Source organism: Protomyctophum parallelum (assembly GCF_964188405.1).
Source record: "Protomyctophum parallelum genome assembly, chromosome: 7".
Taxonomy (NCBI): domain Eukaryota; kingdom Metazoa; phylum Chordata; class Actinopteri; order Myctophiformes; family Myctophidae; genus Protomyctophum; species Protomyctophum parallelum.
In genome coordinates, this window is record NC_139705.1 from 13,083,451 (window position 1) to 13,097,753 (window position 14,303).

A 14,303-nucleotide genomic window follows, 5' to 3' on the forward strand; every position below is an offset into this window, starting at 1 on the left:
GTGACAGCTGTATATCAGCGTTATGATACGGGATGGAGGCGTTCTTTACAACCACTTTCTTTGCGGTGTCACTGCCTCACCCATCAACTCGCCCCAAACTTCCGACTGCACACTATAGAACTCGTAAAACACTCCGTAATGGACTCTTTGAACTGGGCGCGCAGAACAAACACATTCATTCATGGTGTTCCAAAATGCTAATGCAGCAAGTCTCTGACACTTTTTAAAGGGGAACTCCTGTCATGGGTGTAAGACAGCAGGGATCGAGGCCATCATTTGTAAAGGAGACACAAATAATTTGTCCCAAGATCTTCCAGGCCCTTAGGTGCAGTGAACTCAATCGTTAGTGGCACCGACCTCGACCTGTTCCATCACATTTATGTTAATACAGTAGGCTATGTGATAAGAACACACCAGGTTAAATTGACCTGATAGGTGAATGGAAAAAATAGTGAATTGATAAGGCTGCAGGAAAATACTGACCTGATAAAAGTGCCAAGCTGCATTTAGCAATGCCACATCATATTTTATCCACCATTAGTCACCTTACAGGAGGATGGTGATGCCATTTTGGAAGGAGTATCAATTGGTGACTTTTTTATGGTAGGCTATCGTGATAAATTGCAGTTACATTATTACCTCCAACGCCTTGTGTGTCAATAGTTGCTTGATTGTGTTGCATATCACAGACACGAAAGCCAGTGGAGACCTTATTTGTTTTAGTGCTGGTTTTTCGGGCAGCCCTTGTCACAGCTTGCATTAGATTTAATGATATTTGAGGAATGTGTGTGAGGTACACTTTAAAGTGGGGATGACTCATAAGCTCAGGTTGTTAGAGTATAGGTGGTTTGGAACTCAGCGGTGCCTCTCTCAGCTGCTTATGGGAGGGGAAGGTATAGGTGTCATCCACCTGATGAATTCAAAATGATATAGGACCGGTGGGCAATTTGTAACAATTTTACTGGAGGGCGATGGCTGCAAGGTAAATAGTTTTCCCTCACTTTCTTTCCACCTAAAATCTCTCTATTAATGTTGGAGGAGCATTGGGAGAAATATAGCCTAACATTCACCATGTATACTGTGTTATTGCGTATAAAACAGTACAGTGTTATAAAGAATTGCATTATGTAATGCTCAGGATCTTTCATTGCTGTCCCATATGTCAATCATTTAACCATTTAAGAGATACTTTGTCGAATGACAAATGGTGAAAATAGACCATCTACAGCACATGTAGTATGATGCGTTGTGGGCTTGTAGAGGAAAGTGGTAATTGTGACACTTGCTTTGGCAATGTAAACATATGTTTTCTCATGCCAATAATGCTCCTTTGAATTGAATTGAATATTGTGATTAGAAGATGTTGCACTGTGTTTTATATCTGCATGATTATGCATGACGATAGTGCCTTTTATGTCAAAAACATTTATAGGATTGTGATTTATTGGCTTAGGCCATTTTCATCAAGGTGAACAATTGTTAAAGTTGCGAAAATATAGTCTTTGCAAAGTATATTTTTACGCCATGTTTGAGAAGAAAGCAAGACTCCAGGTGTGTCCCTTTTGAAGAAAGAAACCAACGTGTCTTTTCAGAATGACAGGAAGATCACTCCATTATTTTCCCTCTTTTCTTTTAGTCCGCCTTAACTTTGATGAATGTCAACTCCAGAGCAAGACTCAGCCGTGTAAACACGGGGGTGGAGCGAACACGTGGAGGGGTTTAGAGTGAAAGCACAGTGTTTGTGTATGCCACAAGACTGGACAAGTCTCACTCCATAGACATGCTTGTCTTTTCAAATGGCTAATTTATGCTCTGTGCCTGTGGTCACGCACCGAAAATAGCAGATCTACAAGCTAACGTGAAATATCATCATCACTCTTTAGTGATGAATTTGAATCCACACGATAAGGGTATAGGTAGAGCAGACGCTGATTCTATACCTGATAAAGTGCAGTCTGCCACAACTTGTCACAAAATATGCCAGGATTTCTCTGGGACATTGAAGTGCATATCTCTATCATCTCTTTCCTTCCTACCCACAAGAGCAGATGAAAGCAGGTGCTGTCAGTGTGTCAACAGGTGTATTCATGCCAGGCAACAGTCACTCACCCCCCAACCCCCCGCCCCCTCCCAATGTTTCTCTGCTGGAGAAGACAAACAACAACTGTACATTTGACATTTTAGATATCTCTATACTTTTCTTTGTTGTTGTATTCACATGTAATGCTTCATATTTATAGTTTATCCAGCAGTACAATGTATATTTAGCCTACAGTTTAGTAATTTACCAGATACTCTTATACACAGAGCGACTTTACGAGTGCTAAATCAGAGTAAAGGTGCGGTCACACATATTCATCTCAATGGGAGTGGCCAACGCATGCCAAGGCATCGGACATGTCAATTACCCATGTTGTTTTGCAGTGCCGGAAATGAAGATCAATGGAAATCAAATTTTGACTTACATTGGAGAAGAAAATTACAAGCAAAAAGCCTGACACATAGGGTCAACCACGTGCTTCTTTCCTATTGGTTGTTGCCTGGTCAAGTGGATGGGACACATCTGTTTCAAACGAGTATGTGTGATCATGCCCAATGCTGTGTTCACAGTCACACAAGCGGTGACAAAGCAACAAGTAATTTTCAATGGAAAGCTGATGCCTGTCACTTGTCACTGTGTGTGAGTTGAGCCATGGCTTTTGATTCACCACTCGCCTCTCCCCACAATTCATGCTCCATTCTGTAAATGGAAGAAAAACGTTCTCTGTGCTATTTAACCCTACCCTTTTCAATTACGCAGTGTGGCTTGAGCAACATCTCAACAGCGACTCGGCACCATGGTCACACTTGGTAGTGGGAATGCCGCATGACGCCTGACACTTGTTTCTGCGTCACGTGTGTTACGTGCTACAAAAATACATAGTGCTCCAATGACGCAGTGAAGCGTCAATCAATCAATCAGATGTTTTTGTTTCACCATTTCCACTCCCTTCTCTTTTTCCACAATTCCTGCTCCGTTCTAGAGCAGGAATGAGAAAAACTCATTCTGTGTTATGTAACCCAATACCCATTTCATTTAGTGTGGCTTAAAGCAAGACTTCAATGGCCACTTAGCAGCAGTGTACTGTAAATGGCCACGCTTGGTTGTTTTATAGATTTGGTCGTCACTATAGTCCACTTGCCAGAATGTGAACCCAGGCATGTTGAGTACAAAGTTTTATGTTAGAAATGTTGTCCCTAGCATGTCCTGGGGGGGGGGGGGTGGAATCTAAATTTCATCATGCTTTAAGTATCATGTGATGTGTCAAACTAGGGGGTTTTCATGATGCTGAATCCATTCCAAGCATTAGTTTTGCACAAAACACTCCTTGGGATAAAAACAATAAGCCGTCATCACAAATGTGATGATGTCAGCACATGTCTGGGTTCACAATGGGGCTCTATGGGCTGGCAAGTAGACTAGCTAGTGTGTGAAGTGTGAACGTGGTATAAATGACATGTACCCTAGTCAACAAACAGGGCAAATCGACACATAGCTACGCATGCAAAAAATAACAATGTAAACATGTTATCTGGAAATATTCAAAGCAAACCAAATCTAAATAACAAACATATGTGAACAAGGAACCAACACCGTATATGCTCTCAAAATAAGAGCTCATTTATGCCAATTAACTTAGTCAATGAAAACATTAATGAATAACTAAATTAATATATATCACAATATAATATATCACATAATCTTGTTGTAATGTTTTATAACGTTTTATTATTGAGCTAATGCCACTTTAGATCTTCAAACTCTTTCCATAATATAATTTGACAACCGTATCTGTCTCTCTCACTCTCTGCAACACCAACGATGAAGTATGTGTCAGGGTCAACTAAGGCGTGAAGAGCTGGAGCCCTACTTGAAGAGAGGAAGCTGGGAGTTGTCTGTCTCTCTCTATGATGCCCCTTTGCTAAGCGGTGGCACACTGATTTAGCTCTTGAATGCCACGCATTGTCTCTCTTAAGTTGTGCCAAAGCATGTGCTTTTAAACAGGCCCACCAAGGAGCAGGCATGTTGTTTCTGTAGTTGTGTGTGCCAGTCTGTTAAGTTGTTGCAGGCCACAGGGTTTGGTTTTTGACGTATTGACATTATGAGAATCTTTGGTGTGGCTGCAGATCAGTAGGGCATACTGCAATTAGTGCCATGATTCTGTGGACAGGAAATATATATTGAGAGGTTAATGAGCGGTTGGTGATGGATATTTTCCCTTTCCCCAGGAAATACCTAATCCTCAGGGAGGGACTGTGTTTTAGTGTAGGGTAGTAAAATGTAATGGCTCACCAACTCGCCAGACTCTTATTTAGAGGCCTGCTTCTTCACAGGTCCTCACACAGTGTGCGTGCCAGTGCTCTAACGGTCTAACCACTTAACCCTTGACTGAGAAAGCTCGCCTGCACTCTAATGAATGACACTCCTTTTTAAAATAGAGTCTGCGTACGTGCAGTCGACAACAATAACATTCATATCGCGGGTCAGATTTAAGCAGTGGAAGCCTGTGAAATTCAGCCAATTCCCACTATGGCATAATTGTCAGCAGCATTATAGGCCAGGGTAATCCTCTGGTGAACAGTCACTGGGTTTTGATGACCTCAGAATCTTTCACGCTGTGGTGCGCATTCCGATCAAGTTGCCAAAACCAATCAGCTGTGAAGAATGGCCACATGCACCAACTTCAAGCAAATCAATACTTTCATCAACCGCAGGTCATGTCAACCCCTGGAACCTGGCCAAATGCATGGGGAAATGAAAAGTTTGAATATCTTTAGCCATGACTTTCCTTCCTTGCACCTACTTTTTTGCAATGCTTTTGCTGGAGCCCTTCAATGGTCTTTGAAAAATGCTTCGTCTCTGAACTTGCAGCCAAGTTAGTCACCTATGTCTTTTTTTTTTCTTTTTACATAATACTGGAAGTACAGGTTTGAAGTGTGATGCATTCGACGTGTGTGTTGGCTGTTTGTGTGAATTCCTGCCTCAGTTGATTACTACGTTCTGAAGGGGTGCTTAGGCAGCCTCATACAGAACAACAAGTTGACATGTTACAGCTGTGACTGACGACGAGCAATGAAACACTGTCCTGAAGGTAAGGAGAGGGCTTGTTTTACTACCTTACCTGGGCTTGCTTCTGAAACTGAAGGGATAATCAGCACAACAGCTGGACATTAAGGATGTTTGGGCTTCTGCCATTTCCTCACTTTCACATAACGGATACATTAAATATAGGGATTGTAATGCAACTTGGCATGCTACTTGTTTTTTTTGTTTTGTATTTTAACCGGTATTTGGTAGTATAATAAAGACATTTGTATGCTAAACTACAGGCAGAGATTGTTTAATATCAAAGGCAGTCACACATTTATTTGGCATGCTACTTGCTACATTACAGGCAGAAATCTTTTAATATGAAGGTAGACTAGGTAGACACACATTCGCTACACAATTCTCAGTGTTAATTTATCCATTTCTAACTGGTCCATTTGGGTGGTTAGACGTGTTGTCCATTTGGTTACACTTGTACACCCTCTGAGTTAAATTATCACGATTCACTGAGGATTTTACTAGTTAAAAACTAGTTAAAAATAAAGAGGGGTGGAATATGCAGTTCAAAAGGCAATCCGTTAACAACATATCTACATTGCATGAAGTGATGTCATGATACTGATCACAGCTGATTCACAGATTATGTTTTTTTCTTCCTTAAACATTGAATTGTGTTTACTTTGAGATACTCATCTACAGTTACTTTGAGATATTCATCTACATTTACACACAACAACTAGTATGCAGGCAGACAGTCATGCACACACAAACACATACCTGGCTACATTCATGCGAAACATCCATACGCTAATGTTTCCTCTAGAACCGTTTCTCAACCATTAGGTGAGTTATAGGGATGCAAAACACTAATTGAACTACTCGATTTAATATACTATAAACCAGTAAGACGCCTTAAAGCCAAGGCGAGAAGCGGCCGCAGGGCTGAGACACTCTACCGGAATAATGTCACTTCATTATGTCAGCACTACAGCGGAGCGGACAGACGGTGAAATCTCTACCGAAGTCCTGATGTCACTCGCTCATCCCCTGGTCCAGGGCCGTAGAAGTTTCATTTTAAACCAAGTCTTAGCCCTACAATAGGGCTAAGACTTTGTTGATCATGAGACTAATCGATTTAGTTTGTTATAAAAAATTTATACACATTTCTTTCCTATTGATAAGTTGAAAGTCAAAAAATAAATCAAAAGAATTATCACTAGTTGCAGCCCTAGTGAGTTATGGTGTTTGATAAAGTCATTAAAAAAGAACCTCTTGGGGCACGGTGGCACAGTTGGTAGTGCTGTCGCCTCACAGCTAGAAGGTCCTGGGTTTGATTCCCGCTGGGGACACTGTGGGCACTGGCGGCGTGTTCCCTCCTCCGCGTCATCAGTGCCCATACCCGAGGCGGGGGTTGGCGATAGGGCCTTTCTGTGTGGAGTTTGCATGTTCTCCCTGTGTCCCCTAGGGTAGATACCCTCACAAAAACATGCAGTAATCCTGGTCTCTAAAACTATCTCCCCCTGGCCAGCCGGGGCGCCTGATGGAGGGGAAAGGAACTGGTCAGAATAACGTGTCCCTTCCACGCGCTACGTCCGGCCGGGGAAATTCCCCTCTGTCAGGTGAAAAGAAGCAGCTTGGACTCCTCATGCATAGAAGGAGGCATGAGGTCAGTCCGCTGCCCCCCCAGGTTGGCAGAGGAAGTGTAGCGCCCAGGATTACATTAGATAATTGGCACTGGGTGAAAAGAAAACTGGGTTACAAAATCGTGGGATAAAAAAAGAAAAAAAAAGAACCTCTTGAATGAGAGGAATATCATTGTGAAATCAAACTATTCATTTGGCTACTACAATACTACTGCCTCCAAGTATGCCCCACACACACACACACACACACGCATGCACACACACACACACACACACACACACACACACACACACACACACACACGAGAGAGCAAAACATACAATAGAGGTACTGTAGCACTACTCATCCACGACTGGTTTTGATGAGCATTTCTTCACCTGACTCAGTCGACCAAACTAAAACCCTTTGGTTGGATTAGGAACTAGTTGTAAAGACCTGCCCAGCATCTCTCAGCAGGATGGAACTAATGCTTAAGAGCTTTACTTGAACACACCAAGAATTGGCTTAATTACAAATGTGCTCCTCATCATAATTTCCTTTAAGTTTTCAGAACTATTAAGTAGTTGGACGTATTTGACAGTGACACAGCGACATTGCTTGTGTACGTCTTATAAAGTAAACTAGGAAAGAGAAAGTGTTTGAGAAGATCCAGTCATGTTTGTTCAAGATTGGATTGTGTTTGTTGGCTTCATCTGTCAGCAGTGACATGTTTGAGGAACTATGAAACATCCTCCTCCTATCATTGTTGCATTAACTATGTGCACAATGTACTTTTTTGCCCTCTGAAAACATTTAGTAAATCATCCCTGTCATAGCTCTACACATACAGTAGATATAGATGACAATAGCCATCACTAGAACTTGCCTTGCTGTCTCTCTCGCCTTTCTTTCATTACATTTATTGTCCACAAGTATGTGCTTTTTAATCTATCTGATCCTATACGTTGCTGTATATCAAGTTTGTTAACAGGTTTGATCTGATGCATGCATGCATTTTGTAATTATGTAGTGCGTGACCTGTGCTCAAAGTCAAAGGTAACAGCCTAGTAATTACCAGAAAATGCCAAAGGCTACAACTGTGGTTATGGAGGAAATGCATCATAACAAAAGTCATAGGGAAGGGACAAGGGTTGTTATTTAGTTATTACAGCATGTCAAGATGTTGATGAGGCATCAAACAGGAATTCACATTGATGAACAGCACTGGCTCCCGCAGTAGAGTGGAATTAACAAGGACCTAATGTCGCGGCCGGGTCACAAGCTCTGACTATACAAAAAATACAGTCAAGCCAGCATAACGTTTCTGAATACATTTTGTGAGTATCTTGCTGGCATAATGATGGTAAACAGTTATCATACGCATAGAATAGAATTGCATTTACAATTTACATGGCATTATCCAGAGTGGCTTGCAAGTGTGAGATCCATGTAAATGTTATTAACGCTAGTCAACAAACAGGGTAAAAGGCTGGGTCACATAAATAAAACAATTTAGCCTACCAGGTAAACATCACATCCATCTGAACATTATATTTAAAAAAGATCCTTAGCATTTGTGGTCAAGCAAGAAAATAAGTAAACAGACTCACAGGAGCTAAAACATAATCCCTCGCCTTCGGCCGTTCCGGCCTCCAGGCAGGGATAAACGTAATTATGTGAACAGGTAACTTAATCATAAGCATAGTATAACTAGCATACCAGAACAAACTAGACAAAGTGCTCCTCTGAGCACAGTCCCTGCATGGTCAGGTAGGTTATTTTCGCTATAACAGGCCAATGTGTAAAGAGTGGCATTTCTTCCTCGGCCTAGTGGGAATGTGCGTGCAAAGTTTCACTGCAATCGCAGAAAGATCGGACAGATCCGTCTTGATCACATGACTATAGAGAGACTTTGTAGCGATGTGGGTGATGTTTGCACAAAATCTGTAGGAGTAACATCCAAAAATGTGTTTTGCAAAAGTCAGCCTATAATAGGCCGATCTGAAAAATAATAAATAAATAAACTGTGATTGTGTGTGCACAGTTTCACTGCGATCGGGCCAAAGGTATTAAAGATTAGCTGCTCACAGACACACACACACACACACACACACACACACACACACACACACACACACACGGACAGACGGACACGGTTGAAAACAGTCAGTCTGTCTCGGCCCGGTGGAGACAATAAAGTGGACATGAGAGTACTAACGGTTGTGGTACAGGCTGAAGAGGTGAGTTTTCAGACTGTAACAGAAAATGGGGAGTGAGTCGAGGGGGTAGGGGGGGCCGGGTGTTATTCCATAGCTTGGAAGCCAGGGATACCAGGTCAGTGGCCTTGTGGTTAGAGTGTCCGCCCTGAGTATGTGAGGTCAAGGTTCAGATCCCTGGCCTTGTCAATACCAAAGACTATAAATGATGCTTACCAATGTCTCCCCGCTTGGCTCTCACCATAAAGGGTTGGATAGGGGGTTACAGTACCCGCAACACACTGGTGTCATGTCCAGCAGGTGTACTTGTAAATCAAGCTGCCTAAAGGAAACAGGAGATAGGCTCCTGAAATATTGACCTCAAGGCCTTGGAAATCGTTGGTTCTCAAGGCTACTTTAGGCTACTTTATGCAGTGCTTACTTGAAATCCAGGAGGGTGAAGATTCTAGAATGCTATAGCGTTGACCAGGGTGTTTTATGGAAGGGATGAACATACTTCCATGTGTTTAGCTAAGTGAGCGGTAATGTGTGTGGGATTGGTAATGAAGGTGAGGGGATGCCATGCCCTTAATTACTTTGCAGGCCATCACCAGTGGTTTGTACTCTGTGTGACAGTAACCAGAGGTTTGTACTCGGTGTGACAGTAACCAGAGGTTTGTACTCTGTGTGACAGTAACCAGAGGTTTATACTCTGTGTGACAGTAACCAGAGGTTTGTACTCTGTGTGACAGTAACCAGAGGTTTGTACTCTGTGTGACAGTAACCAGAGGTTTGTACTCTGTGTGACAGTAACCACAGGTTTGTACTCTGTGTGACAGTAACCAGAGGTTTGTACTCTGTGTGACAGTAACCACAGGTTTGTACTCTGTGTGACAGTAACCAGAGGTTTATACTCTGTGTGACAGTAACCACAGGTTTGTACTCTGTGTGACAGTAACCAGAGGTTTGTACTCTGTGTGACAGTAACCACAGGTTTGTACTCTGTGTGACAGTAACCAGAGGTTTATACTCTGTGTGACAGTAACCACAGGTTTGTACTCTGTGTGACAGTAACCAGAGGTTTGTACTCTGTGTGACAGTAACCAGAGGTTTGTACTCTGTGTGACAGTAACCAGAGGTTTGTGAAGGGAATGCTAAAGAGCTGAGAAATGTTTCTGGGAGCTAGAAGACCTAGGTGTGTCGCAGTATGGAGGTCAGCATGCTTCTTAAAGATTAGGATGTATTCTGTTCAAACAAACAAACAAACATATTGTCTGACGTCTACTACAGTATATGAGGGTCTATATATGCTGTGTGGAATATGGGAATCAATAATTCTATACAATATCTCAGGTTTGAACAAATGTAAACTGTTGTAGCCTATTCAGTAGGTCTGTCTGGCTTCCAAGGCCTGCCTTTGTTATTCAAAGTCAGGGTGTCGTTGTTTTAGTTCAGATCCTGGGTCACACCTAAGGATTTTACATGCTAGAAGATGAACAATGGATCAAAGCTACAGTGATTTACCTTCCAGGGAGTGGCCAAATGCCAGTCTGGCTCAATGTGTATCGTGACTCTGTTTAAAGCAGTTCGATTTCAATGTAAACCTGGTCAGTTTGGCTGGTCACGACCTGTGGCCAGCTCGTTCCTGTGTGAGCCTATATGCTGTATGCTCTGCTGTGCTGTGTATACTTTGAATAAACAACATCGTGGAACTTCATCTCGTCTGTCTGCCGTGCAATATTTTCTCTCCTGTATGGTATTTTAATATACTACACTGCATTGTGATTGTCTAGTAAAAAGACAATCACATGCATCTCATTTAACTAATTTGTAAGCAGGTCTGCTTTCTGTCCTCAGCCTCAAAACTAAACATGGAGAAGCAGCCTTCAGTTTTTATGCACCGCATATCTGAGTCAAAATCCCATCAAATTGCAGGTCTGCTACAACCCTTTAAAATCCAAGACTGACGGATATTTTTTATGTTTTCTGTCCATTTTTATGAAATCATATTTATATTCTCATATTCATACTTCTATTGCACTTTGTCTTAATGCTTCTAATTATTTTGTGTAAGGCACTATGATTGATCTTGTTGTTGAAATTATACAGCTGTCATCCTTTTGTGTTTAGTTTTAGTTTTGTGTACATATGGTCTACACACCGCCTGTCAACCTTTGTGTGAATATATAAGTGCTCATTTGCTTAGGTGTGTCTGTGTGTGTGTGTGTGTGTCTAGACTTCACCTTTGAGCCTCTTTCTGTGGGTTTTTAAATGTGACTCTTCCTTAGCCATGGACACGATCCATTTGGAGTGATGACAGATGCCCTCTCTTAAATAGACGCCCTAATTAAGTTTAGTCTTCTAGGTTGACAGTGCCGTTTAGTCTTAAAGGCAAGCACTGAAATGTTAACAAACACATCTCAGTGAAAATAAATGATATGTGGCCTAAGTATTATTCACCTACAAAGATCATGTCTATTTCAGGCATCTGCTTCTCCAGTCTTACACTGCACAAAGTGCAGATAGTGAAATCCAGGGTGTTAATTTAACTCTTGACATGTATCAGTACCCTCAAGCCCCGTACTGTATACATTATGGTGGGGGTGAGGGTGGGCGATGACATTGTACCACCATGGTCTTGTGTGAAAGAATGATGACTCCCTTCCATTTTCAATGGGGCGCATTGAAGTCATTCAGATGGAACGGGGCCTGAATGGGTGTGCATGTTTAGTGGAGGAGGGGAAGGATGGAGGGATAGTGGAAAAAGTGGGAGATAGAGAGAGAGAAAAAGAGTAAGGGGGAGAAAGGCAGGCCTGTACTTCCTCCCTTCCTCTAATGTTCCCTGAATAGCCCCACGGCGTGGTGGAGGCTTTGTCTCTAGACATTGTCACAAGCTTAGAGGACCCTCCTCTTCCACGGGAGAATCTATGGCGACATATGTCACTTCAGTGAATCTCCCATCGCTCCGTTAGCCACTTGAGTGGAGGGGCGGTCGGAGAGGCGTTTCCCCGTACCAGAGGAGAGGCGCAATGTGAGCTCTCTGGGGGTTGAAAGACAGTCCCAAGAAGTCAGGGATGTCGGTCAGACAGAGTTTGTTGGAATGTTGCCCAGCCACTTCTGTCCTGAATGTTTTTATTTTATTTTCATGGATTTGCAGTGTGGCTGCTTGCTTGTGCTAGAGATGGACTAAAGATTTAGAATGATTCAGATGCCAGTAAGTATTGTATATTATTTAATAAATAATAAGTGTTCTTGTTAGCCCCGGGGGGGGGGGGGGGGGGGGCTGTGTGTCTGTGCACGTGTGTACGGGTGACTGTGTCAGCATGGATTGCGTGCCAAACACACGTACTGGAGATGTCGCACGTGTGTGGGACATTTGGGTATAATTCAGTGCATTCATCTGCAATCGTGCAGTCACACATGCACACAGTCTGTGGGAGTCAAGCTGTAATGTATACAGTGCATCCTGGCAAGGATTAGTGGTGTAGTTAGTAGACAGACAGTGCGTGTCCTGGCCAACGATCGGCTTAGCAGACACAATCCCTTGGGATTTATGGGTATGCCATACCATGTGTTCAGGTAATACATCCTTTTGGTTTCCCCAAACAATTGTTTTCTGTTTACACTGGCAATACACCCAGTTTTACACTCAAAGGATTTCACTTTCCAGGTATAATCTGAATGATTTATGATGTGTCAACTGTGATTGTTTGAAGTAACATAAAAGCCACAGGTTGCATGTTAACACACGTGTGTAAGGCAATACATGGCCTAATCCACAAGGTTCTTTGGGGGCGTGCACCGATACGACTTTTCTAGGGTTCAATCCAGCCATATGTTGTCTCCCAATTGTCAGGATCAACTCTGATCTGGATACTGACAGCAGTGTAGAGTACACTCCCTCCTGCTTGACTCTGTTGGCCTATCTGGGTTAAGTGGCTTTCTGCATTCAGAGAATGTTGATTTAAATCACAGCACTTTTCTATCATCAGCCCTCTTTTGTTACAATGGTAGAATGATTGTCCAAAGTGCTCTCTAGTGTCTCCTTCTGTGTGTGTGTGTGTGTGTGTGTGTGTGTGTGTGTGTGTGTGCAGTGTGTGTGTAACATATTTTGAGTTTCAAGCAGTTGATTACACAGTGTGTTGGCCACTTTGTATTTGTTTGGGTCTGTGGGAGTGTGTGAATGTGTGTGTGAATGTGTGTGTGCGTGCGTGCATGCGTGCATGCGTGCGTGCGTGCACGATCATAGAGATCGTGCTATGACTTCAATAATATAGACTTACTGTATAGAATATATAATTAGAGGTAAAGCAGCTCTGTAATTCATAAATACAAATGTATAATCTATAAACATACATATGTTTTGACTCCACTCCACTATCTAACCAGCTTGGCTGGAGATTCAGACCACCAAAAGATAATCACATAAATCATTGAGAAAAAGAAAACCTTGTTTTCATTTACTCTGATTTGGAGTAGCTTAATCCCAAATCTAGTGTAAAACAATTACCACATTAACCTCTATTACTACGGAAGGACAACACAGTGCCATATTATGTCCTCAGAGGGTAGTTTCATGTCATTGTGATGGTGGAATGTGATTGGTTTAGCACCCCCATTCTTTCTCTTGGTAGCAGGATTAGAATGGACCATTTACCACTACTAGCACTAATATACAACCTCAGTATGGGCAAACTGGGAGAACTAAGCTGTGGAATACCAACATATACCACCGCAGACCAACCACGGCACATCACCGCCAGCAGCTTAGCTGTTGTGCCAACGAGGGTTTATACTGCAAGCATGCCATTTGATGGCAGCAACAGCCAACCTATACGGTTCACAAGGAAATCCCAGTCTCTGTTGTGTGTTGTAATACAAGCCCAGAACAATGAGTAGACAGCCATCACCAGAGGATGGATTGGCCTGTCTGAATGAGGACTTTTCTACCATCTAAGGACACAGTCTACATACAAAGGGGGGGGAAAGAAATAAGCAAAAGCCAAAATGCTATTACATACCAAGTTGACATTGCAAAACCAAGCTCAAATGAAAAAGAACAAGTAAACATACAGTATGATATATGACAGACTTCAAGGGTTCAAGGACTCGACAACGTTGTCATTTCAGACATGTAGGTACATGACACGGACAGACTGTGATACTCGGTCACTGCTGCATACAATCTGATCTAAAAAATAAACACCAAATCTGTCTATGGTGTGCTTTCTTTTCTTTCTTTCTTTCCTTTTTTAGAGGTACACTATAGCCCCTGTCTGGCTTTTGGAATTAGGTCATATGGCAGCCAAGTCTATGGACTTTTAGAGCACTTTGAACAAACACTACCAGTCGCCCCTCACTTCACACAAGTGTGATTCCCCCCCCTTTTTTTCTGT

At 42.4% G+C, this 14,303-nt stretch overlaps 1 protein-coding gene across 4 annotated transcripts in view; it reads left to right on the top strand.

Moving 5' to 3' along the window:
* Nucleotides 1–882: 882 nt before the first annotated feature.
* Nucleotides 883–14,303, top strand: part of LOC310861069 (neural cell adhesion molecule L1-like protein) — a 93,180-nt gene continuing 79,759 nt past the window's right edge. For 2 of the 4 annotated variants that reach the window (XM_083768359.1, XM_083768362.1), the window contains exon 1: nt 11,979–12,121. The gene's annotated coding sequence lies outside the window, so the exon portion shown is untranslated. Of the gene's footprint in view, nt 983–5,036; nt 5,133–11,978; nt 12,122–14,303 lie in introns of those variants that run through there. The other 2 variants (XM_083768361.1, XM_083768360.1) reach the window with 2 other exon arrangements.